The sequence below is a fragment of the Leptonychotes weddellii genome, chromosome 15 (assembly GCF_054177405.1).
Source record: "Leptonychotes weddellii isolate Sample4059 chromosome 15, ASM5417740v2, whole genome shotgun sequence".
In the NCBI taxonomy this organism is placed as follows: Eukaryota; Metazoa; Chordata; class Mammalia; order Carnivora; family Phocidae; genus Leptonychotes; species Leptonychotes weddellii.
In genome coordinates, this window is record NC_138383.1 from 7930083 (window position 1) to 7935887 (window position 5805).

At 43.7% G+C, this 5805-nt stretch overlaps 1 long non-coding RNA gene across 1 annotated transcript in view; it reads left to right on the forward strand.

The window, feature by feature from the left end:
* The first annotated feature begins 3659 nt into the window (after positions 1–3659).
* Positions 3660–5805, forward strand: part of LOC115944835 (uncharacterized) — a 3380-nt gene continuing 1234 nt past the window's right edge. Inside the window, exon 1 of the long non-coding RNA XR_004079334.2 lies at positions 3660–3952. This is a non-coding gene — a long non-coding RNA (uncharacterized LOC115944835). The remainder of the gene's footprint in view (positions 3953–5805) is intronic.

Below are 5805 nucleotides of genomic sequence, written 5' to 3' on the forward strand. Positions count from 1 at the left end.
ACCTTCCCATCATAAATAGAACACATTTCATGGTGGTGCACACAGAGCACTTCTTTGCACTCTTATAGGTCCAGCATCAGAGTCAAAGCAAATCAGCAAATATTTGGTGGGTGCCCACGATGCCCAAGGTAAAAGGAGTGATGTGTGAGTTCCTCTGTTTGAGTTGGTTACTGGCTTCAAGAGGGATGACTCAGGTGCCACTCAACAAGTCAACGTGCCAAAAATAAAGATGTTCCATGAGGAAACCAGCCGTTGGCCACCCCTCAATTCACCTCCAAGCCTTTTCTGTCACGTCTCTCCACTCCCAGCCTAGTCCTGTTGCCACGGCCACCGCCACATCCTGCTCACCCATTTTGGTGCTGTGGCTGAGATTTCGCCTTACCTCTTCTGAAAATGGCCCAGGTGATGTAGTGGAAAGACTGGGTGCCTGGGCTCCTGACTCCCTGATCCTCCTCTGTTATAGGACCCAGGTGAGGGAAAAACCCACTGGACCTCATTTTCTGCATTTGTAAATAGGGGGCTCTCCCAAAGGAAATTAAGACAGGATATGGAAGAGCTATCTAGACTCCCATGGTTATTGCAGCATTTTCCCCAATAGCCAAGATATGGAAATAACTTAAGTGTCTGTCAGTCAAGCGATGAACGGATAAAGATGATGCAGTACACACACACACACACACACACAATGGTATGTTGTTCAGCTATGAGAAAGAAGGAAATCCTGCCATTTGCAATAACATGGATGGACCTTGAGAACATTATGCTAAGTGAAATAAGTCAGACAGAGATACACAAATACTGCATGATATCACTTATATGTGGAATCTAAAAAAGCCAAACTCATAAAAACAGAGTAAAATGGTGATTACCAGGGGCTGGGGCTGGGAGAATAGAAAAGGTTTTTTTTTTTTTTTTAAGATTTTATTTATTTATTCATGAGAGACAGAGAGAGAGGCAGAGGGAGAAGCAGCCTCCCAAGGAGCAGGGAGCCCGATGCAGGACTTGATCCCAGGACTCTGGGATCATGACCTGAGCCGAAGGCAGACGCTTAACCATCTGAGCCACCCAGGCGCCCGAAGAGGTATTTTTTAAGGGCACAAACTTGCAACTAGGAGACAAGTCCTGGAGATCTAATGCACAGTGTAGTGAATAAAGACAACATTGTATGTCATCAAACTTGCTGAGACACTAGATCTTAATTATTCCCACCACAAAAAAAGAAATGATAATTATGTGCCATGATAATTAGGTGCTAATGATCTCAATCTAATGGCAATCATATTGTAATATATCAATGTATCAAATAAACATGTGCTTCACCTGAAACTCACACAGTGTTATATGTCAAATATACTTTGATAACAAAGAACACTGTAATGAGGGGGTTCTACTTAATAAAAAAATTTCAGTTTAAACCTTTATAACTTTTCTGTGTCTGTCCCTGTTCACTCACTCTGTTCAAGACTTTAACCAAAACTCTTTAAAAATTGTTTTCTCCTAACTCATTGTAATTCACTCTGAGCTTCAACACACTTAACTATTTTTTTTTAAGATTTTATTTATTTATTTGAGAAAGAGAGCATGAAAGAGAGAGAGAGAAAACACGAGCACGGGGGAGGGGCAGAGGGAGAGGGAGAAGCAGGCTCTCTGCTGAACAGGGAGCCTGATGCGGGATTCGATCCCAGGACCCTGGGATCATGACCTGGGCCGAAGGCAGATGCTTAGCCGACTGAGCCATCCAGGTGCCAATAACTAAGTAGTTTTTATATTGTTTTGTTTTTATAGGCTCCTAGGATAGTTTCACAGTTGTTTATTTTGTTTTCGAGCAAGATTGTTGACTACTGAATGTAGAATTGCATCATTCATATATTTACAATCCCAGGCACTCAACAAATTTGTATTGTATGAATAGACCTTAACTGTGAATTCCTATGTATTAACTTGTCGCAGATAATATTTTTTCATTTGGTCTGCTGTTAAATTCTTTAACAATTTAGATATTTTTATAAGTATACTCATAGACTTGTGCAGGTAGAAAAGATTCCCAAGTGGGTGTCAGGAAAATGTTATCCAGTTGGGGTAGTATGCTTGTCTCAAATTATAAAATACACGAAAGAGTTTATGCTGATTAATTTCCTTGGTCTTTTTAACTCTACATCTTTCTGATGTAGATTCTGATATTTATTGTTCACGTGAGTGCAGTCGAAGGTAAAATTGTCCACAGGATCAGGGATTCTGGATTCTGGTGGTTGTTACCTCTCCCTTGCGCCAATTAAACTTAGACAAAGCAAGGACCTTTATTCCTTGATATTGATTGAGTCCCCATCAAATTCCAGGCACTGTGTTGACATAGCAGAGGGAAGCCCTCAAGGAGCTTCAAGTTTGAATAGGAAGACAAAGCAAATAAAAATTATTGGAAATTGTGACAAACATTTGAAGAAAGCCAATGAGTGCCCCAAACAGAGAATAATCGGGCTGAGGGGAAGCTGGGGGAAGGCTCTTTGAGAAGATGGCATCGAAGCTGAAACCTGAAGGAAGAGGAGTGCCATCAGGAGAAGGAGGGCAGAGACAAGAGCACATTCAAAGGCCCTGAGGAGGGGGAAGACTCTGGTATATGGGAGGAACCAAAAGAATGTTGGCAAGTTTTCAATCATGGAGTCTGGGCACAGAGGCTGAGCAAAGTTTCAAGCCCACCATGCTAGAGAGTGGAGAATCCACGTTTGTGCTTTTTCCTGCCTGCCATGCTTCAAGGACTTACAGTCTGCTGGGTGTGGGTGTCTCTGTAAGGAAGTCAGAATGGATCACCTGTCAGGACCAAGGAGGCTGGGGCTTGGCTGACAGGATGTGGAGTGTGTGTACTTTCTGTTTATTCTTGAAGTTTACTTCCCTGCAAATCCATGCCTAACTGCCATGCACCCCTTCTACAAGGAAGCCAACACCAGCACTCCATCGTTCATGAGCAACCCTGCAAAAACAAATCCATATCCTCCATGCAACCCTAGGTGCCAGCCAGTCAGGCCTGCACTGGCCGGGCAGCCCAGAGCTTAGGAACAATCCGCTCCTCAGGAAGGGAGGGAAGAAAAACAATTTCAAATTCCAGGCGCTGAGGGCCTCTTACAGACAGCCATTGTCGGGAGAAGGGCAAACAAAACTGAGTAAAGGAGCCCCAGTGGCGCCTCTGGAAAGCGAGAGGATATTGAGGTTAGGGACTGCTGCTCAGGGTGCGTGAACGGTGGGGCTGGGGATGGGTGATCTGAAGACAAGGCTCAACAGTGAGCTTGGGCAGCTTGTCTTTAGGGGGAGTCAGCTTCCCCATATTTAAAATTATGAGAAGAGTAATATGTGCCCTCGGGTTGAACACAGGAATGAGGATAGTCTTAGGAAAGGGTAACAGACTCTTTAGACGTCAGGGGTTCCCACAGGGAGCTGCCTCCCTCTTTAATTATGTTGTTAGCTAGACTTTCTCCCTCTCCCACCCCAGAGTGTCTTAGTGACTTTCACCCTCCTGGGCAAAACCGTGTGAGCAGAGTCCTGTAGTTTCCTATTTCCAAAGATGAAGTTGGTGGGTGAATGTTTTTCAGTGTGATCTAGAAAGGCTTAGTTAGCTGCAAAATGGTGCCATCAAGTCTTAAACAGCAGGAGCCAGCATGGAGAGATGCAGTCGGGCTCTTTTGACATTTGATGACATATGATGATATATGATGAATGATCGTGATAAAGAGGAGGATGATGGTGACGGTGGCCCTTTACTGAGTTGACTGAATATTACTGCCCACCAGGTGTCTTAGCTCAGCTACTGTAACAAAAATATCACACACTGTGTGGCTTATAAACAACAGAAATTTATTTCTTATAGCTCTGGAGGCTGGGAAGTCCAAGATCAAGACACCGACAGATGCAGTGTCTGGCGAGATCCTACTTCCTTCCTCCTAGACGACTTTCTTCTTCATGGGTAATTCACATGACAGAAGGGGAACTCTCTGGGGTCTCTTGTGTCAGGACATTAATCCATTCATGAGGGCTCTACCCTCAGAACCCAGTCACCTCCCAAAGGCCCCACCTCTTAATACCACCCCATTGGGGGATAAGGTTTCAACATATGAACTTTGGGGAGATATGAGCTGTCCATTCCCCCTGGTAACTAATACTCAGCACTTCATTCTTATTGTCTAAATTGATCCTCACAACAACTCTATCGGGCAGGTGCTAGGGCAGCCCCCATTTTGCAGATGAGAAGACTGAACCACAAAGAGGTTGACAATTTGCCCGAGGTCATGCTGTTAGTAAATGGTAGAGCTCACTCTCAAAGCCATGTGTATCTGACTTCAAAAAGGATGATCCACCAATTAAATATGGATCATTCTTGAGAGATGAACCTTGAAATCTGAGTAACTTATCTTTTTAACAAACTTGCGTAAGCATATATAAACTACATTTAACATTTATTGGTTAAAAACCATTTTATCATATGGGATTGCTTAATTTGTTGCATTGCACCCTCTTCCTTAGAGCTTTCAGACCAACAAAATATTGATATAATGCAAAAACTCAGCTGTGGGCTTATACTATTGGTTTTCCATCATATGCTTTTTAGTCTAGTAATAGCCAGAGAAAGGAAAGGTAGGGAAAATAATTTCCAGACAGATGGAACAGCAGAGGCAAAAATCAGGTATCACGAGAAATATGGCAGGTTCTGGGGACTACAAGTCAGTGTGATGGTTGGACTGTAGAGGGCTGGGGGTATCTGGGGTAGGGTGTGAGATGAAGCTGGGAAAATAGGCTGGTTCCAGATCAGAAAAGGCTCTTTATATAATGTTTAGGACTTTAGAGTTTATCCACAAGCAAATGAAGGTTATGAAGCTGGAGACAGACGAGGTCCAATTTGCATTTTTAGAATAGAATGGTGACTGCAATTGACCACTTCTCATGCTGTAGACCTAGATTCATTCCTTCTCCCACCCACACTCAGATTGTGAGAGCAGTTGAATTTTTTTTCATGATCGGTCGAATACTCCACTGATGCCTCTGAAGAGTTATACATGTTCCTCTTTGGTGTCAGAAAGTTGAGCTAACCACAGCCCTGCCCTAACCCACTGAGAACATGGGCTCCCTTCCTGGTGTTCAGTCCAGGAGTGTACTCCCCACCATTTTTCTTTATGGGATACTAAAAAGACAGGTGCTGGGTTTCAAGGCTTTCAGTCTATTCACTATTCGCCTTTATGCTGAGTTTTGAATAATGTTTAGCTGAAGCCACTTGGGCGCAGAAACTGATGTGAGGTCATAAGTGGTTTTTCACCTTAGCTGTAAGTCATCCTACACATCAGGAAAGGAAAAGGTTGAAAAGAACCATGGCATCTCTGTACTTAATGACAAATAGAATGTGCTTTTTCTTTTAAGATTTTATTTATTTATTTGACAGGGAGAAAGACAGCGAAAGAGGGAACACAAGCAGGGGGAGAGGGAGAGGGAGAAGCAGGCTTCCCGCCGAGCAGGGAGCCTGATGTGGGGCTCGATCCCAAGACCCTGGGATCATGACCTGAGCCAAAGGCAGACGCTTAACGACTGAGCCACCCAAGCGCCCCTCGAATGTGCTTTTTCATCTCCTGTTGGCACTTAGATCCTTAAATGTAGTCTCTACTACCACCAAAGCAGGATATCCAGTTAAGTGACAGGTGAATAAAGATTTTAAAAATTGGGCACATTGGCCTTTAAATGTGTCCAGTCTGCTAACCTCTCTCCTTGACTTCACTTTTCCTTGAAGTCAGTGACACCAGCTTTGTTCAGTCCACATCAGAAACCATGGGT